The sequence below is a fragment of the Ursus americanus genome, chromosome 4 (genome assembly GCF_024610735.1).
Source record: "Ursus americanus isolate L20-20 chromosome 4, mUrsAme1.1.p, whole genome shotgun sequence".
NCBI classification, from domain to species: domain Eukaryota; kingdom Metazoa; phylum Chordata; class Mammalia; order Carnivora; family Ursidae; genus Ursus; species Ursus americanus.
In genome coordinates, this window is record NC_142130.1 from 67,474,846 (window position 1) to 67,498,999 (window position 24,154).

Here is a 24,154-nt window from a genome sequence, read left to right on the forward strand (position 1 = left end):
TTATGTACATTAGGAATTTTGACTTTCTCACACAGAAATGTTTTGATTAAAAAAGAACAGATATCTAGCATTATGTAATAAGTCTTAGTTGACAATAAATGCTTTGTGATCAATGAAAAAATAAAATTTAGTATTTTAACTAATAAATATTTTCAATATGGTATTAAATAATTTTTAATTTCAACCCAAACGGATTCAGATGTTTTTGGAATTTACTTGATTCTCTTAGGTAAGGTATCTGTAACAATTTATACAAAATTCTTATAGCTTCCTTTGTTTTAAAGGCTATTGAGAAAAAATTCCTTGTCTGCAAATAGCTTTCTTAATGTGACTTTTTTTTTCTTTCCATAACTACTTCCAATCACTAGAAACTGAGATTTCTTTTATACTCCTCAGTGGTGCTCTTAGCTTTTCTCTTCTCTAGAGCTGAAATTCCTGCTTGAGTCTGAGCATTCTCATGCATTCAGATATTCTAGGGAGATGAATGCATTACTTCTGGGGATTATATTATTCTAATTAAGAAAAAATGGTTGCAAAAATTCGGTTCAAAGACCAGCATAAAAAGGAGGAATGATTCTAAATCAGAATTGAGTTAGTTATTCAGGGCTTCCTTCTCCTGACCTCCCATAGATTTGTGCTGAGTCTTTAAGGCCTGTAATTAACAATTGGGTAAAAGCTCAAACATCTCCTTGGGACATTGAGAGCACAAGGCAGCCATGGTGTCGGTGCCAGCAGCTTCTGCAGCAATAGAAGGCATTGCCAGCTGCTTTGGCAGCAACATAAAATAATGCCTCAATGCAGACATCAGCACTGTTCACATTAAACATCGGCAGCCTTAGAGTTTGGCAGGTTCTCCAGGAACGCCCCAGAGAAGGGATTAACAGAGTGTATTAGGGATATATGGGGTGGGAGTGGAAGCAGTTAGCATGCTAACTGGATTCCAATAGGAGTCCTCCAATGAAGACAGTTGAACCACCTCCTGGAAAGTTCTAGAATTCACTGGAAGGCATTTGAGACCAGGCTAAAGATACAAATTAACAGGAAGGCTTGGACTAGAGGAATATTTCTTGGCAATATTATTGAACTCTGTTTTTACTCTCCTAATGCTTAATGTGTTTTAATTCCATTGATGCTGTGGGTCAGAAACTATGACTTATTCCAGTCCTCTATCCAGTGACTATAGCTACTGAATCTTCTTGCTGGTCCCAAAGACATAAGTACCCTGTCATCCTGGAATAACTCTCTTTTTACTACCAGTAATCTACGTGCTTGATAATTAATGGCTTATGGTTAATAAAAATCCTTTTCCAAACCCTGAATTTTTATTCTTTTTCAGTATCACCCAATGCATACTTACTATGGGTCTAGGATTGTCAACATACACAATTCTAACACCTCATATGCTGTTTTTTAAGTTTATTTTTCCATCATGGCAAAACTTTAAAAAAAGACTATCTAAAATATTTAAAAAGAAAACTTCTCAGAAATTTCTACAATCATTTTATGATAGGTAGAAAAATCATTCATACCAAATCAGAATCTGGGTGACCTTTCACTGAGGACTTGTGGCTAATATATAAGCAAACCAGGGTATGGAGGCAAGGTTAGAACAACCTAAGATGATCCTAAGCCCGGGCATCATGTTTATTCCTATGCAGATTCGTTATATTTATGGGCAGCGTTTTTCATTTAGACCAGTATGCACATATTAGACATGTTTGTTAAATAGTTTAAGACATATTTTAATGATATCGGTGATTAACCTTTTTTTTTTTTTTAAAGATTTTATTTTTCTGACAACGAGAGAGAAAGAGAGCAGGAGCAGGGGGAGCAGCAGAGGGATAGGGAGAAGCAGGCTCTCCCCTGAGCAGGGATCCCAATGCAGGGCTCCATCCCAGGACCCTGGGATCATGACGTGAGCTGAAGGTAAACGCTTAACCGACTGAGCCACCCAGGCGCCCCTCAGTGATTTTCTATATCAAAATTTTCAGATTGGCCATTTAACAAAGAAAAAGAGTACATGCAAATGCACTTGAAATATTTTCACTAAAGTGTGGATCATCCAACGATTTTTATGACACATGCATCTGGAACACAACTTTAATCTCTTTCTAACACCCTAGGTTTAAAGGAAGGCGATAGAGTGGCTTAGAATTGTAAAGGGGTTCTGATATTTCAAAGTCAACTAATACGAGATATACAGAAATTAAGCAGCACATTTACTTCAAGTATTAGTCTCTCTCTAAGAATATAGGGGTGCAGTACAGGATTAACGTGTTTCCCAAGGCAACACATGAGCAGTACTGTAAAGTTATGGAATAAAAAGTGTGTCCACATAAAGCTCAAAGATCCTGATTTCTGAACTCTGTACTGTCTTTCAATCATATTGAAGTTCTGAAATACGAGCCTCCTTTAAACTGAAAATGTAGGGAGTCAGATGTATGGAAAGCATACGGCTGGCAGAGAGCCTTCGTTCTGTATGTATTCTGAATACTTTCCAATAAAGGTATTTTTCACTTTCCCTTTTTATTTTTAAATCTTATGCAAAATGTGTGTTTGGAGTATTCCTTTAATTTTATGCTTCATTTCTATGGCACTCCAAGGCAAATGTTCCATTTCTCATTGTCTTCAGTAGAATTGCTGTTCTTTGTCAGTGGTCCTTACTTGATTCCTGATGGTTGTCATCCGCTTTATGATTGCTGGGGTGTTCCGGCACAGCCTGGTATTTCTGCTTCCCCTTAGGCTAACTCTGCTACCAAGGTCCAGAGTCTTCATACTCGTCTGATCTCAGCACTGATTCCTGAACAAAAGCTTTTATTAATATTTATGTCTTATCCAGAGAGACACCTTGTTTGGAGGAGCGAAGGATTGTAGTGAATAATTATTATCCATCTGGGTAATGATTCACATTTCTCATCTCTGAAATTTGAGAAAAGTCTTGAAGTTTGCCCAGCATATGCAATGTTAGCCGGAGGGATTATATTGACTTTAAACATCCTATCAGCTCTTAGGTACAACCGAGGCTCTCCCTCTCAAGTAAATCCTGTTTGAACAATGGAACTTTAATTACATCTGCTTTGATTACATAGTTTTGATTTGAGGATACCTATTAAGAGGATCAGTTTTGTTTATGATTCAAGAATTTACACGTATGTTGCATGCTTACATAATTTTCCTTGTAGTAAGTTGTAGATGCTTTCCCCTATTAATTTTTCCTGTAAATTTTACATTTTTTTCAGACTAAAACCATGATTTTGCTAGTTTTTCAACATCCTAATCAATTAGTAGCTATGCTATTGTAGATGAAAGAAGCTTTGTTGGCCTTGGGTAGGTCATTTCACCTCCCTAGCCTTTGTTTTTCTCACCTATAAATTGAGCATTAAGTTTGGATATTATCTGTTGTTTCTTCCCATCTAAAAAAATCTTTTTTTTTTTTTTTTTTGGTGACAAAATAGGTAACCAGAGCAATGGATTCACTAATAGAAATTGTCTTTTCTCTAATTGCTAAATACAATCCTACACACATACCTGTGTATCTATGTGAGTGGTGTGAGCAGTGATCTCAGACATCACCTACATAATTATGAACAAATATATAATAATTCATACATATATGAATAGAAACATAAAAGCTTAGAGTTTTATAAATGGCCCAACAATCATCTCCTCCACTGTGTTTTGACATCCTCTCTTAATGAGGTCTTCATTTAGGAATTCTAGCCACGCTGGCATCCTCACTATTATTCCATGATACGGAGCCTGCTTCAGCCTCAGGAATTTTGATCTTGAATTTTCCACTTCCTGAAATGTTCTTTTCCCAGATATCCATCTTCCTTATTCCCTCTCTCTCTCTCTCTCTCATGGTCTCAGTTCTGATCTCACCTAGCCAAAAAAAAAAAAAAAAAAAAAAAAAACTATTCATTTTGTATAAAACTACATCTACCTTCCTCAAACATACCTATGAATACATATATAGAGAGAGAAAAAATAGGTTAAGTGACTTGCAAAATGTATTCCTGTACAGTGAGGGAGGCATATAGAATTGAAGATTGGCTGCTGTTGCGTTGTAACTGCACAACCATCGTGCCAGCTAAGCATGTCGTATTTTGTGGAAGGAACATTTATGTGAAAATTCTTCATTACTGGGATAGGTTCAACTCTACAAATTCAATATTATTAATTTTCTCCATCTGCCAAACTATGAAGTGTTAGAAAATATATAAGTGGCAGCTGCAGGGGAGAGCTAGAATAAAACACCGTGGGAAGCGTGGGATGGCGGAAGTCTCTAAGAGGTTTTAGAGACCAGGAGTTTGTAGTTCTCAGGAGAAGAAAACTAGGCCTGTCATGAAGAGCTCACCTTGACCTCCCTAAGGTGAATGAAGGTTAGTAGCCCTCAAGCCCGGGCTGTTGTCTGTAGGAAGTGATTTCAAGTGTTAATTTAAAATCCTATTAGAAAGTTAGTGCAAGGTGCTATAATGTTAACACCAAAAGAAAAAAGATATTAAGGAAAGGAAGTTGATCTTTTTAACCAATGCATTTTTCAATAAACTTTATTGTAAAAGTTGAAGACAATGTGTCTGTGTGGAAATGAATCACATCTCAGCTGTGGCACCTCACACGTCATGATGATGGATCCAGGTTGCAGGCTTTCTGAAAGCACATCAGTTGAAATCATGACATAAAAGCAATTTCTCCCAAAAGTCACAGTAAGATTGCCTCTGTTTTTAAAACAGTAACTTGCAAAGTTTAAAAAGTCTCCTTCTTTCCCATATTTCCTTTTGAAGAAATATAAGAAGACTGGTAAGATATAAAAAGGCATTACACATTAACTGCGAACATAAAACAAATATTCTTAATTTAAAACCATGAATGAGATTTTAAGGAATCTCTGAGACGTGAAAAAAAAAATCCAAGTCACAAATCACATCCAAATTTTTACACATAATTCAAAGATGGGAGAAAAATGAATCATGAATCTAATCAGGAAATATACTTTCTTACATATTCATATGTTTATGTATATTTATGTATATATGCATATGCAATCCAAATAGGGTTATTTATTAAATATACATACAGAGAAACAAAATATATTTCTCTGATAAATGTCTTCGACGTGTGAGCAAGAAATGTGACAGTTGAAAGAGACTTGAGTCCATCCTTAATCTCTCTAATTTAGTCAATCCCTTTACATATACATGCATGTGCATGTACACATATATATCCAAAGTCGGACCACTTCTTTTCAGCACATTTTCCAATACAAGCCTGAATCTGACCTGGGATCATCTCTCTAAGAGACTCATAACAGTAGCAACCTACATAACATCCCTGATTAATGATAGCTCATGGAGAAGATACTCTTCACGGAGAGATTGTTTTAAATTGTCAGGTCGTGTGGTGCTTCTCAAATTCTCCAGTGGCTTCCCATTTCACTCATAATAATACTCATGAGCTTAGAATTTTATCAATTGTCTTATAATCACCCCTCCCACTCTGTTTTAGACTTGTATGAATATTCTCCTTCTCTTTCAGACACTCCAGCCACACTGGCTCCCTGGTTATTATTCCATCACACTGAGCCTGCTTCAGCCCCAGGAATTTGGAACATGAATTTCCCTTTCCTGAAATGTTCTTTCCCCAGATAGCCATATTCAATTTTTCCCTCTTTTCTTTCAGATCTCCTCTAATCTCACCTTATCTGAAAAACAATTCTTATTCATCCGTGTAAAAAGGCATCCATTTTGCCTAGAACCTATCCTCATACCCTGTCTTATTTCCCTTTGTAACACCTGTCGCCACCTATCATATTATATATTTGTTATTCATCTGTTTAACAGCAATGGCAAGTGCTATATTAGTTGGTATCTACTGACGACAGATTGGATATTCAGCAGCATCAGTAGTGGGATAAGCTTTGGTTGGAAGGCGCCCAATGTGTTAAAGCAATGCTTGGGTTTTGTCTCTTCTACAGTTGATTTACTTTTAAAGGGCTCATCACATAAGCAGTGGGAAGGATGAGAATTAATGATCCTTTCTTTAAAGTAAATGTCTTCCAGTTCACCTTGCCAGTTAACTGCTTCTTGTGTAGAGAACGATCTCTTTGTAGGCATTTACAGGAGACACAAAAATACGCATGTCTTTTGCCTACTTTTGAAGGCCCATTCATATTCCTGTTTTCTGATTTCCTTTTATCAGATTTTCCAAGGCCCCTGACGAACCATTGAAGTCATTTGTCACTATGTATGTATACATAGCTAATCCTCCCCCTATATAAAATAAAATAACCAAATATACCACTCTTAACTCAGAATATCCCTGAGTAGGGATGTAGAGCAATCCATTTTCGGACCCACCAGTGAGCTGGTATGTTGCAGTCTACTACAGTCCATTAACATAAGGATCTTTTAATTTTTTTTTAAAAAGATTTTATTTAATTTGACAGAGACAGCCGGCAAGAGAGGGAACACAAGCAGGGGAAGTGGGAGAGGAAGAAGCAGGCTCCTGGTGGAGGAGCCTGATCTGGGAGAACGCTGGGATCACACCCTGAGCCGAAGGCAGATGCTTAACGACTGCACCACCCAGGCACCCCAAGGATCTTTTTAAAACAGTTATGCAGAACTTTAGCTTTCATGGTATTCCCTAAGTTGACGCTTGATTGAACAGAATTTGTCACTTCTCTTTATTCATGACGTCTAAAAGAAATTAACAAAGCAGTTAACAGATAAAAAGCAAATAACAAAGTTAGCAAAACAGTTAACTAAGCAAGGCACATACAACAATTTTTAAGTACATAATCTAAGGATATTCTTCCTAGGGTTACTACTGATAATACCCTAAGTTGTATTCCTCTGAATGCACACCTTGAAACAAGGTCTTGCATGAAATGAATTCATTATATTATTCCAGAGAATAGCAGTTGGTAGCATAGAAAGATGAAGAAGGAGAAAAAAAAACATACATGGGAGAGTTATTCAGGTCACCGTGAGAGGCCGTTTGAGCTGGAGCCGTTGGAGAATCATACAGAATGCCTCCAAATGCTATTTGCCTATCAGTTAACTTCCATTGAGGATTGCCCCTGAAAGATAACTTCCCCATGTTTCTGTGTCACTCCTGCTGCTATAAGTGTCCACTACATAGTAAAAGTCCTAGAGCTAAAAACAAAATAGTGGCATGCACGTGCAGTGAGGCCCTTTGGGCCCAAAGTGAATCTTAGCCTGGGAAGCCTGCATGGTACACCATTTACCCAAGCCTTGACTAGAATCAGAGATAAGATCAGGTTGATGTGCTTGAAGCTATTACCTTGGGCCTCATAAATCAGCTACTTAACAATTTGGTCCAAATTTTTGTCACGTATTGAATTCAGACCTATAAATGTAACTTTCAGAATTCACTTTCACCTCTGAACTAATAAAAAATTCCCTAGACAACACATTTCTCTCTCCAGATATTTTGCAAGTCAGTGATTTTACATGATCACAATAAAAATTTAACAGAGATTGTAGAAAAAAAACAAGGTAGAAGATTTAAATCATAATCTTCAAATTAAAGAAAAGGAAGACTTTCCAGATGTTGGCTGGGCATGGACAGTAATTTCCAGATTCTCAATTCCATAGGTAGACTTTTCCAAAATTGATAAGACTAAGAGAGTAAGGCTCTATCTACTAACTGATAATTTCCAGCTCTCCTTTCAGAGCTATCTTTCTCCTGTTCTCCAGAAGGAAGACATGGTTCTCATTGGTATCTTATTACAGCTTGTTGTCCTAAGTGTGAACCCTCCAGGGGAAGGTTCACGAACAAAGGTGCGCTGCTCCTAAAGCTGTTACCCATAGAAGTAAAACAAGAGAGACTTGCTCAGACATTCACAGGGGGTTGGCCTGCGTTTTTTTTCCTTCCTTCCTTCCCTCTCCTTCACTTCCTCCCTCTCCCTCCATCCCTCCCTCCCCTCCCTCCCTTCCTTGCTTTTTGTCTTTAAATTAGAAATTTAGAAAGGCAAAGTTTCCACAAGACACTTATTAACTTGTTTATTAGAATTAAAAAAAAAATAAAGCTACGTTGTTTTGAAGGAAATTACTTCTGATTTGGTTCAGTGGTTTGATGATGTGAATGAGCTTTGTCAACTTAACCTATATGGCAGATACTTTCCAGAAATGAAAATGAATTAAATATGCGGCTTCAGGTTTAATGAATATATATTCAATGAAACACAATACATTGGTATTAAGCTTTGAAGTTACCTAAATTTATGTGAAAATACTGTATTTCGATTTAACTGTGTGAGAAGTCAATAATTTAAAAAATAGGGGATAAGAGTAAAAAATTTGAGTGCAATTAAAGTTAGAAGAGCTTACTATTACATTTGTATTTATTAGAATATTATCAATAAATACCTTAGTAATACTGGAGGTTATATTCACCCCCTAAGTTACCCAGCATACATGAGTTGAAATGTACATAAGTATCAGAAACTTTTTTTTAAATGTTTTTTTTTTTTTTTTTTTTTTTAAGATTTTATTTATTTGACAGAGAGAGAGAGCTACCACAAGCAGGGGGAGCAGCAGGCAGAGGGAGAAGGAGAAGCAGGATTCCTGCAGAGCAGGAAGCCCAATGGGGAGCTTCATCCCAGAAGATCTGATCGGAAGGCAGAGGCTTAACTGAGTCACCCAGGTGCCCCAAGTATCAGGAACTTAAATGGGGAGTGAGATGAGATTGAAGCCTGGCTTGATTCCTTCAGTAACTCAGGAAAACAGCCCATGGATCAAAGCAAACAACTTATTGATTGAGAAGATCCCCCCTTTCTCCACAAGGGAGCAGATGGTTGAGGCTAGGCATTTAACCTCATCAGCCCCTTTGTATTTCTTTCTTTTCTTGTACCTTGTCCATGGGAAACAACAATAACAACTCACTTCTTTTAACCATGTTCTTTTCTTCTAAAATCTCTCACAACTGTTACACTCTCAAGCCTCCAGCTGATTTTACATTCATGAGTTTGCAATAAAGTTGCCGAAGCAGTATGTTCTATGTAGCCATTATAACATTGTTAAGATTTGCTATACAGATCTCTCTCTCTCTCTCTCACTAGGATATTAAATTACTGATTACGTTTTGGGTAAATTGAGATTATTTATTCTTTTGGTGAGATTGTGAAAACGCTGCCAAAGAGAAGCCCTAAAGACAACCCAACAGTGAAGTCTATTGAAGCTAGGTCTGGACCTTAAAACTAACAAAACAAACAAAAGAAAATTGAGATGGCCAAGAAAAATAAATTTTATAAAATACCTCTGATTTTTTTTTACCATTCTCCTATAGGTGTTTTATCTTATAATCTCTTGTGTATTTATGAGCGTCTCTGAGTACACGTTTCAGATAAATTTCTATATGGAAATAAGAATTAACGTGGTGTTAAAACATAGTTTTATTGGTGTATGTGTGTAAGTAACTGAAACATTCATTTCAGAAAACATAATACACAGTCTTTTGAACTGAAATTTGGGAGGAGATGGTACATACTTATGTCAATCAATGATTTTAAGAGAGGCTTACTATAACAATGGCTCTTACCATGTGCTAAGTTCTGTGCTAAGCATTCTGCATACATTATTTACCCTACAATAACCTAATAAGGTGGGTTGTGTTAGAGCTATTTTGTATTTGCAGAAACTGAGGATATTAAGTTAAATCATTTCTCCATATCCTAGAATAAATAAAAGAAGCAGAATTTGAATGCTACCCTTCTTGATTCTGAAGTTTGTATTTTTAACTGTAGTGTTTTATAGTATTTGTTTTTCATCTTCCACTTGAGGTTCATTCATAAAAATAGCTACTGTTACCATATTCCTTGTTCTTTGAGGATGGTCTACTTTGGCCTGCAAAAGGACAAAAGCAATCTTTTTTTTTTTTTTTTTTTTTCTTCTAAGCACTGTTGAGTCTGGATGTTTTCTTTTCTTTTTTTTAAGATTTATTTATTTCTTTCTTAGACAGAAACAGCCAGCGAGAGAGGGAACACAAGCAGGGGGAGTGGGAGAGGAAGAAGCAGGCTCCTGGTGGAGGAGCCTGATGTGGGGCTCGATCCCAGAACGCCGGGATCACGCCCTGAGCTGAAGGCAGACGCTTAATGACTGCGCCACCCAGGCGCCCCAGAGTCTGAATGTTTTCTAAATGAAGTTTCTAAATAGAAAATAAGAAGAAACACACACACACACACACACACACACACACACACACTACAGACAAGAAGGAGAAGGAGAAGAATCATGAATCTACCAATCTTTAATTGTGCAGATATTCCAGTGTTCAGACTGACTAGAAACTTTTCTCTGCTTCTATAATCTATTTGAGTAGATAGCGGCACTCTGGATCCAAAAAGATGATATATTTTATGAGATAAATGAGTCCGTTTCCTTCCTTCCCAGCTATGCTTTGGATACTTACGCATTTCTTACTACCTGTAAACAATCTCATAAAACTCCTTTCTGGTCCTGCGGCTGTCCTAAAGAGTGCAGAATTCTCACCACCTAAGTCGACTTCCTCCTACTTTTTGTTTCTGGTTCAAGAAGCCTGTGGAGTCTACTATGGATGACCAGTCTGATGCAGTCAGTAGCTATAGGCTTAGGTGAGACCTCACCCACTTTCATAAGGTGAAGTAGGGAGATGGAAAGGATGCCAGGGGATTCTTTATGTGACTAAATATATGAGTACCTTAACAATGAAAAAATGAGAATAATAACTTTTGTAAATGAGTTATTTGCATATAAGAAAGAACTGAAGAAAATGATGTATAATGGAGTAGCATTTCAATCATGGGTGGACTAGAAGGAGAAGGGGGCTGGAAGCCAATGCCATACCCTAGTATTGCATTCTCTTAGTATTGGTGACCAGGGAAGACTTACTATGCATCTGCTAAAGCTGAAATTGTGGCATTTATTTATATAATCAGTTTGTTGCTGTTCTCTAAACCTTGCTGGCTGGATTTTTTTTACACTTTTCAAATTGGATTTAGGTTATTTCCTCATTTATTCAGCCTTATTACATACATTTAATTTAGTGGGGTATGTGTGTGTATGTGTGTGTGTGTGACACAGAGAGAGAGAGAGAGAGAGAGAGAGAGAGGTGCTTAGAGATACAGTGATGCATTGGTTAATTTATTCATTTAACCCACAATTACGTTACTGTGGTATATCACGAGCTAGACACTATTCATGTTACTGGATATATATGTATATCATTCTTTTTAGACTCTAAGACTCTAGGACCCAAGATAAGGGGGGACCTCCAGCATACTTTATATATGAAAGTAGACATATCTGAACCTCTGTAATTTACCTTCCAGGATATTTGGGCATATCTGGCATTCACTGTTGCCACATACAGGCTTGATAGTAACGAAACTCTATTATTGTGCTAACTCTGTACTATATTCAGTACTATTTCTTGTCTGATAATCTCTTATAAGACTGTACTATTGATTTAACCAGTTTTTTTCTTCTTTTAGTGTCTTGCTATCTGGGGAAAGTTAAGTCAGTTAAGTAGGTTCCAAATAATTTTGAACTATGTTGACCCACAAAAGTGGCTCAAGAATTCTGTGTTGAAAATGCACCTCAGTTTGACAAAAAAAAGAAGCCTTTGGTCAACTAGCAGTGTCTGTCATAGTCGGAGGGTTGGGATTGCAGAATTTCTTGTGTTCCATATTCCTGATTTAAATGATGTGTAGGTAGAATTCATCATTTCACTTTGTTCTCCTGTTTAGATGCCTCTCCTCTGCTACCTTATTCTTCTCTTCTATGTCCAGTAGTGTAGCAAACTGTCAAGTAATTATTAAGATCTCAGAACTTTGAAACATGAGGGTACCACAACTCAGACAATGTTTGCCTTATCATAGAGACCTATAATCATAGAAATAACTTTAAATGCTTCATGAGTAGGGGATTTAAAAATACCTACAGTGGTGTTTGGTGTAGTAATCTCTCATGACGCTCTTCTGTCATCTGGTGGTGCCGACCAGTTTTTAAAGTAAGGCTGTCTCTGTCTCCTTGGACTAATTTTGGTATTCAAAGTTGTCGGATTTCTGACTTGGTTACTTTCAATTCCCTCAATTCCTTACTGACCTAGATTCTAGCTTTTATAGATATTCTCCAGCTTCTATTATTCTACTGTTACTTCTATTAGTGCTAGATAGTAACTAGCTCAGTCCCTGGACCAACATGGGTATCTAGTCAACATTTGGTATGAAACCAGTAAAGGTTAATACTTCCAGGAGAACAGGGGCATTCAAATGTCTGTGCAGATTTGACTGCCCAAACAGGATCATACCATTTGAAATCTGTTGCTACATCGTTGTTATAATTAGTGTTTATTATGACACATCAAGTATATTCCTTATCAGCAATCACTAATAGAATGGCTCTAATCCAGGGTACAGTCTGTTTCTGTAGTTACTATAGAAGTAACTTCCTTTGGCATCAAAGCAAATGTCATAAGCACAATCGTAGAAATGAATGCATGGTGTCATTACGTTAGCTTTTCATCCTTCATATGGCCTTCATTTCATTTTTAAGTAAAAGTGAATAACCAGAAAAGAATATTTATTGTAAAGATAATTGGTTAATCTGCAACAGTGTCAAATATTAGCTTTTGTTAATGAAATCTACAGAAATACCTAGCTAAATAGGAGACCACTGTGGTGTTGATCAAATGAAAGAAAAGAAGCAATAAAGCAGGTTGGATTGAATATAGACGTGAAAGAAGTAATACTAAATGAAAGATGGGATCAAAATCACAGATGTAAGCTCAGAATCTAACTTTAAGTTATTCTACAGTTTATTTTTATTTTAGGATTGATTTATCTTTCTCTTGGAAGCAGATTTTAAAGTAGTTTCCTTCTATATGCTGACATTATTATCAACTAGCATTTTAATGTATTATAATATTAATATATTACTAATATATTAAATATTATAGATGTTCAGAATAAATATGATTATTGCTTAGTGTAATGAAAACTTAGGCATTTTACTTCTGTTGAAGAATGTTGTTTGGGGAATAACACCACCTTTTTTTTAAAGTTAAAAATCTTTTCCTTGAGCACATTTTTGTATTAACTTTTGATTGGCCCCTCAGAACCTTTTCCAAGGTTACATTCTTACACTTGCAAATTTGTGAAAATCTTGTTTCAAGAAACAACTAGGGATATATTGGTTTTATGATCTGGTAATAGAATGTCTAGTTTTACATGCTCGATTTTAATGAAACTGTGGTGAATGTAAAAAGCCTTTCAAACTGTCACTGTGTATGTCAGACACGTGCAGTCACTGTTTGTATATTGAAATCCCTGCTGGCCTGACAGCAGGCCTACACATTTTTTTTTTTTTTAATTAGGGTAATTCACGTCTCTTCACTCTTTCTCTTTCTGTATCACAGAGGGAGTAACACTCAGTTATGATGAACTCCAACCAGTTTTGGACACTACTAGATCTTTCGAATTATCTAATTATCAGCAAGATGCTTTCGTAGCTATTTTTCTTGCTCCCTTTCAGTTGCATGATCCATAAAGAGGCAATAGGAAGGGCATTATCATCCATGTCCAGTATAATTCTGAAACGGTGAGGCCATAAGTGGAAACAGCTGCCACTTTCCTAATTGTGACTTAGTGCAGAGAAAATAAGGAGGATAGTGAGGGAGAGCTTTTAAGGTCCCATTTCCCACATCAGGCACAGAGCATCTGGGCAGAGATTACTTTGCAAGCAATTTGTGATTTCTAACGACAACGTTAAGCACCAAAAAGTGTGTGTGTGTGTGTGTGTGTGTGTGTGTGTGTGTGTGTGTAATCACCTTAGGAAGAAGATGTATAACTTTTGCTGTTTCAGAGCTTAAGCAAATGAGCATCAGTCAGTATGTTTTGAGAAGATGTTACAATTGGCCATTATCTAAAAGCAATGAATGTTTCTCAGGGTCAATTTCATATTACTTGGTGGCTCCTTTAATTCTCAAGAGTAAGAAAATGATTGAAATTGTAGAAGTTATTATGTTGGTGTGTGGTGAAAATTAGATCTATTACAGGAAAATGAGTGGATATCTTCTGGTTGCAGAGCACAGAAGTCAATTCTGACTTAAGCCCAACAGATATTTTTCTTTCTTTTCTTTCTTTCTTTCTTTCTTTCTTTCTTTCTTTCTTTCTTTCTTTCTTTCTTTCTTTCTCAAATAAAATAAGTTAATATTTTAACAGCAACAACAAAAATCTAAAAAGGGTATTGACAGATTGGATTCATGTGCTTTTCTTCTAAAACACCAATGATGAGCTTCCTGGAAGTTAGATTAACATTTTATATGAAAGTCTTAAGTTTTTAGAAAAATAACTGCAGACTTTAAAGAGTACAGGAAGTTGAAGGATCCCATGGAAAAAAAGTAAATGCCAAACTTACTATGTCTAAATTAGTAAGTCAAAGAAAAAAATTATCTGGAATCACACACACAAAGTGTTCATAAGAAGAACAAGAATAGAGGATGAGGGGTGCCTGGGTGGCTTAGTCATTAAGCATCTGCCTTTGGCTCAGGGCGTGATCCCAGGGTCCTGGGATTGAGCCCCGCATTGGGCTCCCTGCTCCACTGGGAGCCTGCTTCTTCCTCTCCCACTCCCCCCGCTTGTGTTTCCTCTCTCGCTGGCTGTCTTTCTCTGTGTCAAATAAATAAATAAAATCTTAAAAAAAAAAAAAAAAGAATAGAGGATGAGATGGGCGGAAGGTAAACATAAGCAGCACATGAATTTAAAATGAAATAGGATACACAGAAAATACAGCCACTGTAGGGTATGGGGTAGAGTAAGTAGGGACTGTGTAATCCTGAAAACATCTCTTCAATCAGAGGTCACAAGCCTCTAGAATTTATTTATTTATTTACTTATTTATTATTATTATTATTTTTTAAAGATTTTATTTATTTATTTGACAGAGAGAGAGATAGCCAGCGAGAGAGGGAACACAAGCTAGGGGAGTGGGAGAGGAAGAAGCAGGCTCCCAGCGGAGAAGCCTGATGTGGGGCTTGATCCCAGGACTCTGGGATCACGCCCTGAGCCAAAGGCAGACGCTTAACGGCTGAGCCACCCAGGTGCCCCACAGCCTCTAGAATTATAGAGCAAGCTATAAAATGGGATCCGTTGCCATTTGCAACAACTTGGATGGACCTAGAGGATATAATGCTAAGTGAAGTAAGTCAGACAGAGAAAGACAAACATCATATAATTTCACTCATATATAGAATATAGGAAACAAAACAAACAAAGAAAAAAAAAAGTCTGACTAGGTAGTTTTGGAAAATGAGATGGGGCTAATTATAAGAACTCGCCTGAAGCTACAGACTCCCGTCATAATTTAATGTAGCCATGAAACAGTTAATGAGAGAGAAAATATGTTACCCTGGAGAAGATAAGGAAGTGAGAAAAGTCAGTATACACGCAGGCATAGCTCCGTTAGCGAGAGTATTCTAGCTCTACTGATAAAAGGGCAGCATAACGCATTTCTTAAAGCCAGGGATGGAAAGGAGCACTGAGAGGAATGAGCCACCTCTTTCTTCTGCAGCACGTTCCAAAAGAGATTTAATGAATATAATCACCCTGGACCTTCAAGACTATCACCAGAGAAAAGAATTACATCCCTCAGTGCTAAAGCTTGAGAAAAAGTCTCATTGAATAGCGTTCATACCAATAAATAAATAAGCTTAATTGCATATATAAAAGAAATGCTTTTGTTTAATTAATTAATTAATTAATTAATTAATTAGTTAACTTATTTAAGTAGGCTCCACACCCATCTTGGATCCCAATGTGGGGCTTGAACTCAGAACCCTGAGATCAAGACCTGAGCTGAATCAAGAGTTGGACACTTAACCTACTGAGCCACCCAGGCACCCTGCTTTTGTTGATTTTTTATTTGCATTTTTTAGTGTTGCCAATGCAAGCAGTGTGCCCAAGGAAACAACATAAAAAAAAAAAAATTCCAGGTGATTCTGAATTTTGTGGAGTATATTACATGACTAAGAGGAAGACATTTTCTAGAAGGACATAATTATATCAAGTCACTCAGTAGTCATACAAAATTCTAATAAAAGCAAAGATTTAATGTTAGCATTAAAATACATTTCATAAGAGCTTATAACTGCTAAATCACAGTATATATGTTAAATATAACTTGTAGAGTATTTTACAAAATCAGGTGGGCAATTATGAACCTTTATTAAGGACATGAAAAGATGGAGGGTTTTTTTAATCTCTCAAGAAGATTAAACTGTATTTTGAGATGTGTTATAAATAATGATACATCTAGGGCTTTAAAGTTAAAATGTTCTGCATTAATTCAAAAAGATATGCAACCTTTTGTTTATTGTAGCATTATTTACAGTAGCTAAGATATGGAAGCAACCAAAGTGTCCGTCAGTAGATGAATAGATGAAGAAGTGGTATATATATGCAAGGGAATATTACTTGGCCATTAAACAAAACAAAACAACAAAACTGGGGCACCTGGGTGGCTCAGTCAGCTAAGCTTCTGATTCTCTGTTTCAGCTCAGCTTATGATGTCAGGGTTCTGAGATGGAGCCCCATGGGCTCCGTGCTCAGCATAGAGTCTGCTTGTTCCTCTCCCTCTGCTCCTTCCCCTGCTTGCTCTCTCTCTCTGGAATAAATAAATAAAATCTTAAAAAAAAACAAAACAAAAACAATGAGATCTTGCCATTTGCAACAACATGGATGGACCTAGAGGATATAATGCTAAGTGAAGTAAGTCAGACAGAGAAAGACAAACATCATATAATTTCACTCATATATAGAATATAGGAAACAAAACAAACAAAGAAAAAAAAAGAGACAAATAAACAAACAAAACCAGACTCTTACATACAGAGAACAAATTGGTGGTTGCCATAGGGGAGGTGAGTGGGAGGATGGGTGAAATAAATAAAGGAGATTAAGAGGTACAAACTTCCAATTACAAAGTAAGTAAATTATGGAGATGAAAAGTACAGCATAGGGAATATAGTCAATAAGACTGTAATAATATGGGGTATCTGGGTGGCTGAGTCAATTGAGCATCCAACTCTTGATTTCGGCTCAGTTCATGATCTTGGGGTGGTGAGATCGAGCTTCATGAGAGGCTCCATGCTATCTTTCCCTCTGCCCCTCCCTGACTCTCTCTCTCTAAAATAAATAAATCTTTAAGAAAAAAAGCTTGTAATAATGTTTAATGACAGATGGTGACTACACTTATTGTGGTGAGCACTGAGTAATGTATAGAATTGTTGAATCATTATGTTGTACACCTGAAACTAATATAACATTGTATTTTAGTTATACATCAATAAGAAATTTTTTTATTTAGAAAAGGTAAAATGTTTTATTTTTAAGTAGACTATTTTTTAGACTAATAAGTACACTATTTTTAAAAGTATACTGGGAATGTGGCATAGTTTAAAAACATATATATTTTATTTTATTTTTTAAATTTTAATAATATTTATTTTGTTATATTAGTCATCATACAGTACATCCCCAGTTCTTGATGCAGTGTTCCATGATTCATTACTTGCATATAACACCCAGTGCACCATGCAATATGTGCCCTCCTTAATTCCCATCGTACATATTTTAAGACCACTGCCTTTTGCATACTCTGTGGAAAATATCTGGTGCTCCCTTAGATGATTGAATTTATAGACAACAAGCCTATACACATTTACAGTTGATTTAAATCAAAAATGAAGCAAATAGTCATTTTACTTTATCTACAGCTAATTAGTTGTATGTCATTAATGGGGTTTGAAGTTTCAGGTTCATGTCCATTCATCTATTCAATCACTTAATACATTTTATTGAGAACCATTATATGCTAGATTTGTGGCTTGGTAAGGCAGATGATAGTGGCCAATTATTTTTCCTAATACCTAATATGTAACTAGTTTTATATGTATTAAACTTTTCTCCCCAAAATAATTATAATCTACATAAAGGAAAGAGATTTATATATATTGTGACATATTCTTTAGTGTTGTGCAAATTTTGCAGGGAGAATTTATTAAACTGTATTAAATGAGGTTCTGTATTGCTCCTGAATGCATCAGATATTTTGTTAAGGTGAGTTGGCTGTCTTCTAATAGAGCTGTGACTAGAATTTAGGATAGATTTTCATGCTTTACTGAATTTATGGATAATTTCCATATTAGAAATAAATACAGTCTATAAGCTAAAATTTAAGATGGACCAATTCTTCATGGATTGCTAGTTTTTATTTCTTTGTTTAATTCTAACAATATTTCATAAATGTTCATATACCCAGCTATATTTTCAGTTCTCAAAGTACAAGAACAAAGGCTCAGAAGTCTATTGCTTCTGAGAAATTCAGCAAATGTTGATTATGTTTCTGGGAAATTCAGCAAATGTTGATTATGAATGGATTCTCTACAACTTAAGATGATCTGGTGTTTTAGGCCTGAGCTTTTTCACTCCTATATAGATAGCAGTCTAATTAAATCTTAAATTAATACTTCCTTCAAGACTAAATTCTCTACAATTTAAGATGATCTGGTGTTTTAGGCCTGAGCCCTTTCACTCCTGTATAGGTAGCAGTCTAATTAAACTGTTATTTTCCTACTGAGAGTTTCATAGATGACTTCTATTTAGTCTAGTAAAAAAATTTATATCTACAAATTTCCATGACATTTACCATGTTTTGGGGAATCTCATCATTTGGTAAATCCTGTAATAGGAATACATTCATGTTAATATGAATGTTTACTGTCATCTGAAGCCTAGTCCAGACAACTAAACCTTCCCCATGATGGAAAAAAAATAAAATCTGGGGAATGCACCTGGGGATTCGGGAAAGAAGCAACTATTAGGGAAATAAAACAAAACAAAAACATTCAAGTTTTTTTATGGTCCGCTTATGAAAAACATTAGAAGACACAGGAGAGAATGAATGTACCTGAGTATTTCTAAAATCATTCGGGTGGAACAGAAAGTGACCTTATTATAATGCCATAAGGTAATATCATTACTAACTTTGAACAATTTTGAACAATTCTGAAAGGATTAAGTCACAAAAATGCTTTTAGGAAAGCCCAATAATTGATTTTAAAAACAGTCTCTCAGGGGCACCTGGGTGGCTCAGTTGGTTAAGAGTCTGACCTTGGGTCATGAACTTGGGGTCCTGGGATGGAATGCCATGATGGACTCCCTGCTCAGTGGGGAGTCTGCTTGAGATTCTTTCCCTCCCTCCCCCAACTTGTGCACTCTCTCTCTCTTTCTCTCTCAAATTAAAAAAAAAAAATCAAAAGAAAAATAAAGACAGTCTCGCAGGTATGCAGTGTCTGATTATATCTGATACAAAATCTGATTATGTCTTCCATCATGCTTATAAAACAAAGATGAAAATGAGAGTTCAAAATAAAGGAGCAAGTGTTTTGCAGCATTGACAATTTTCTGACTAAAGTTTCTAGTTTTGACAGTAGTCAAGGACATCAGAGAACAAATATAGGGAATTACACAAAGATGGGAAAATTCATTATTACAGAAAAGCCAACTGTTACTAGCTTTGATTCCTTTTACTTTCTTTTTCTTTCTTTTTTTTTTTTTTTAACATTTCTTTATTTGCCAGAGGGAGAGAGAGCGACTGAGAGTGCACGAGCAGGGGGAGCAGCAGTCAAAGGGAAAAGCAGGCTCCTCACTGAGGAAGGAGCCCAATGTGGGTCTCGATCCCAGAGTTCTGGGATCGTGGTCCAAGCCAAAGGCAGATGCTTAACTGACTGAGCCACCCAGGCGTCCCACTTTCTTTTTCTAAAAAGAAAATATTCTCTTCACTGATCTCTCTCTATGATCACCAATAATACTCGGCACTACAATTTTCTGATTATTGACTCATTCTCAGGAGAATTGAGCTAGATCTAGGCAAAATAGATATACTGTTATGAAACATTCTCGTGGAAAATATAACACTTATTAAGGAATTGAAAAAGGAGAACCCAGTCCTCAATTTGTGGACAGAAAAGTCAAATGGGTATCAAACATACCGGAGAATATAAAAACTTAATCCTACTTTGCCTCTCTCTTTTGTGCCAATTCCTCATTTTGGGGCCATTACATGAAGCATGAAGTTTCAGTTCAGATTGCAGCCAATTGTTCTAAGAATTTGGTCCATGCTTACAGTTACCTACTTGACCTATTGTATCTTGGATGAATTTCTTTAAAAGTGCTTAAGAAAGTTATCTAGCAAGATTAAGAAGGGACAAAGTTGAAACCAACACAAAAATAAAAAAAGTATTTTCTTTCATATTCAAACAAGTAGTCATCAAAAGATTATGATATTAAAAACATTTGGATTAGATTAGTAGGGGATATCTCAATCTCAAATGTCAGAACACACACACACACACACACACACACACACACACCAAATGGCAGAACAGAAATAATAAAATATTAATCAAGCACAATGTATAGACACAACCTTTGGGACAAAAGAATCAAAACTATGAAGGATATTGAATTGCTGAAAAAGATTAAAAAAATAAATAAAGATAAAAAGTTGCTCTACTGAATTTTGAAGACATCATAGAAATTGTGAGATCTGAGAAAATGAGATCATTACAATAAACAGTGAGCAATGAGGAAATTATTATAGAAATCAGAAGGGCACTAACAAAGATGATTTGAGAGTAATGCATAGATTGGTTTGGACTACCAGAGGCTTCTCTCTCCCAACTAGCCTACGATAAGGTTAACTGTGGTTAACTGTGCGACGTGGAGGACAGACCTTGAATGTAAGGCCCTGTGAGGTCAGGTAGGGCCTTGCATAACTAAGCCTGTTAATGTCATCAGGTTTGTCCTTTAGCAGTTCACAGATTAGGGCAATTTAGGGACCAGGGAAGAGGTAGGTATTTTATAAGAAAATACCAGTGGCTTTCAAGGATATGTTGCATAGGTTACGGAGGCCTAAGAGATATTTTTTGGCAGTGAAAGTTACATATCTGAAGGAAAGGAAAGAGGAAAAGGAAGGTACTGATATTCAAGTAAAATGTGTTGGAGCAATGGAATTAACCTTGATTATTAACTCAAAAAAGAACAGTCTTAAGAAAGGGACAGAATATATTTTAACAATCTTAGAAATTGCCATGTATTCATGGTTTTCAAGTCTAACCATACCACTAGAGTTATGAACTTTGGCAAATGAATTAGTCTTCTATTTCCTCATGGCTACACCAACATAAGAATAATTGTAACTACCAGAGTTTTTGCAAAAATTGAAAAAAAAATGGAAAAATTACAGATTGGTGCCCTTACATAACTACTCAGTAAATGCTAGCTTTTATAATTATGATTATTAACAAAAGTCATTACATGTAGAAATCAGGGTTTCTTTTTGGATTTTTAGCTTCAGTATTTTTCCAACACAAAAACAGAAGCTTCCTGAAGGTGATAAGGATATTTACTAAATCAGTTTCAATTGTGTAATTGTGTTTTTAACCACATTGCATTGCACGCTGTTAGTCTCTCTCTCTCTCTCTCTCTTTTTTTTTTTTTAAACATAAAGCAAGTAGAGGAGCTATGCCTGTGATTCAAAGTAAAAGATTTGGCAGACTTGTTGTATCTCATTTAATTTTATATCCTGTAGGGCACATCCAAGTAGACTTTGTTTAAAGTTGATTAAGAAAATTGATGCCCAATGTTGGTAATTTTATTATGTTGGTGTTTCAATGAAATGTTGAAGTTTTTGAATTAAGCCTTTCATTAAATTATGAATCTCTTTTAGGCTCACTGTGCTAAGAGGTTTGTTAAATAAATATTCCTTTTTAAAAGTGGAGAAAAAGGGGCGCCTGGATGGCACAGCGGTTAAGCGTCTGCCTCGGCTCAGGGCGTGATCCCGGCGTTCTGGGATCGAGCCCCACATCAGGCTCCTCCGCTATGAGCCTGCTTCTTCCTCTCCCACTCCCCCTGCTTGTGTTCCCTCTCTCGCTGGTTGTCTCTATCTCTGTCGAATAGATAAATAAAATCTTAAAAAAAAAAATAAAAGTGGAGAAAAAAATAAGTGCCTAAGGAAAAACAAGTAGGCAGCTATATCACTAGCACAAAGTTTTGGCAGGATGAAGGCTCAAATCAGATTGCTTGCGGGGAGATGACCAAGGGGAAACAGGTGTGAGTGTCACTTGGAAAAGAAATAGAGTACCATGATTTGATGACTGTTTCAGTATGGAAGGATTAGAGAGTCATAAGTCGAAATGCCTCAGAGATATGAAATAGGGAATGACTAAACACAAAGGAATTATTACTGAAATGGCAGCATCAAAGAAGTGACCCACTTTGGCCAGTCATGGCAGAATATTCACCAAATGCTTTATTAATTCTCTTGATACCAATGGCTCCTTTATTCTATTAGGAGCAGGGATATTGATTTCAGATTTACAATCAACCCAAGAGACAGGCTGCAAGTTGCACAAATATGCCTAGCTTTTAATTTTTTTAAGTTTTTATTTGAATTCCAGTTAGTTAACATAGAGTGTAATAATAATTTCAGGTGTACAGTATAGTGATTCAGCACTCTCAGTGCTCATCACAAGTGCCCTCCTTAATCCCCATCACCTAGTTCACCCATCCCTCCACCCATTAGTACCATCCAGTAACCAATTGTCTGTCCTCTATAATTAAGAGTCTGTTTCTTGGTTATGCCTAGCTTTTAGGAGGGACTATGTATCAAATACTATAAAACATTTTCATCTAAAGCATAATGAATGTCTTATAACCTCTCAGCACATCCTTGAATGTCTCAGTCCTTTAGCACTCCCGATATTTACAGTCATGCAAGGAGTGCTTAGTATGTATAAAAACCTCAGTTTAGGAGAGGTGGCTCCATGGTATGTAGTAATCTGTGTAGCCACGCAAGGATGTACATGACGATATCCATTCCTTTGTCCCCTGCAGTTCATCAGCATTGGTCACACATTGCTCTATAAACACTTTCGACAGTAGATGAAGGAATTTAATCTACTGCATAGTGCTCAGATGGACTGTCATGGAGCTAGTATGATTAATTTCCTAGAAATGTTTTAGTTTAATATTATGAGATATTTAATCAAGGATGAAATTCTCAGACTTCTTTAAGGTTAGGAAAGGCCGCATAAGAAGCCAGTTACTTCTTTCTTCTACTAGTTCACTTTCCATTTTCAGGTGGATTATTTGGATCTTTTGCTTAAATACATTAGTTCATCCTCCTGAAACCAGTATTTGGACCATATAGGTTTGTATGTAACTGCCTTTATGCAATGTGTCAGCTAATTGTACCACTTATATTCTTAGTTCAAACAAACAAGTTTCAGCCTAATGACTATTAGTATTATGGATTATTTAAATTACATTTTTTCAAAGTCAGATAGTACTCTTAATACTTAAAACCAACTTATTTATTTTTTTCTAAGGGATGTGTGTGTGAGAGAGAGACAGAAATTCTCTTGAGATAGTACCTGTATGATCTCCTCTCTGGATCAGGCCAACCTGGCTTGATATTAGGTTCGGAAGCTTGGATGAGGGAATGAGGGAGTGAACACTAGGCCTAAGGCCTAAGAAATCTTTGTGTGGCTCGGAGACGACAGGACAGCAGTCTTTACTTCAGTAGACTAAAGGGCATGAAGACATTTCCACCAGTACCGTGGGGCTGACTGTAGAGCAAAGCCGGCATTTTCTGGGCATGCTAGTACAGTGATTAGTCCCTGAATGCTTTATACCCTCTTGCCTTTACATCCAGTGAGGAGGGTACAGACATAGCTACCATGGAACTGGGTACACATGCTAGAGCTGTAATTATTTCTAAAGTGCTGTAAAGGTACTTCCTTGAGTCCTATGAGCACATACTACCTCTCCTGCCCTTTCTCCCAGAACTCTGTCACAGCGCTGCACACAGTGACCATTCAGATAGTTTGGTCCTATCATATTTTTTTTCTCCACCTTTATTGAGGTTTAACTGACAAATTAAAGTTGCATATAATTAAGATGTACAATGTGATGGATTGATATGCATATATATTGTGAAATGATTACCACAATCAAGTTAGTCAACATTCATCACCTCACAGTTACTTGTGTGTATGTGTGTTTGTGTGTGCCAGTGTATGTGTCTGTCTGTGT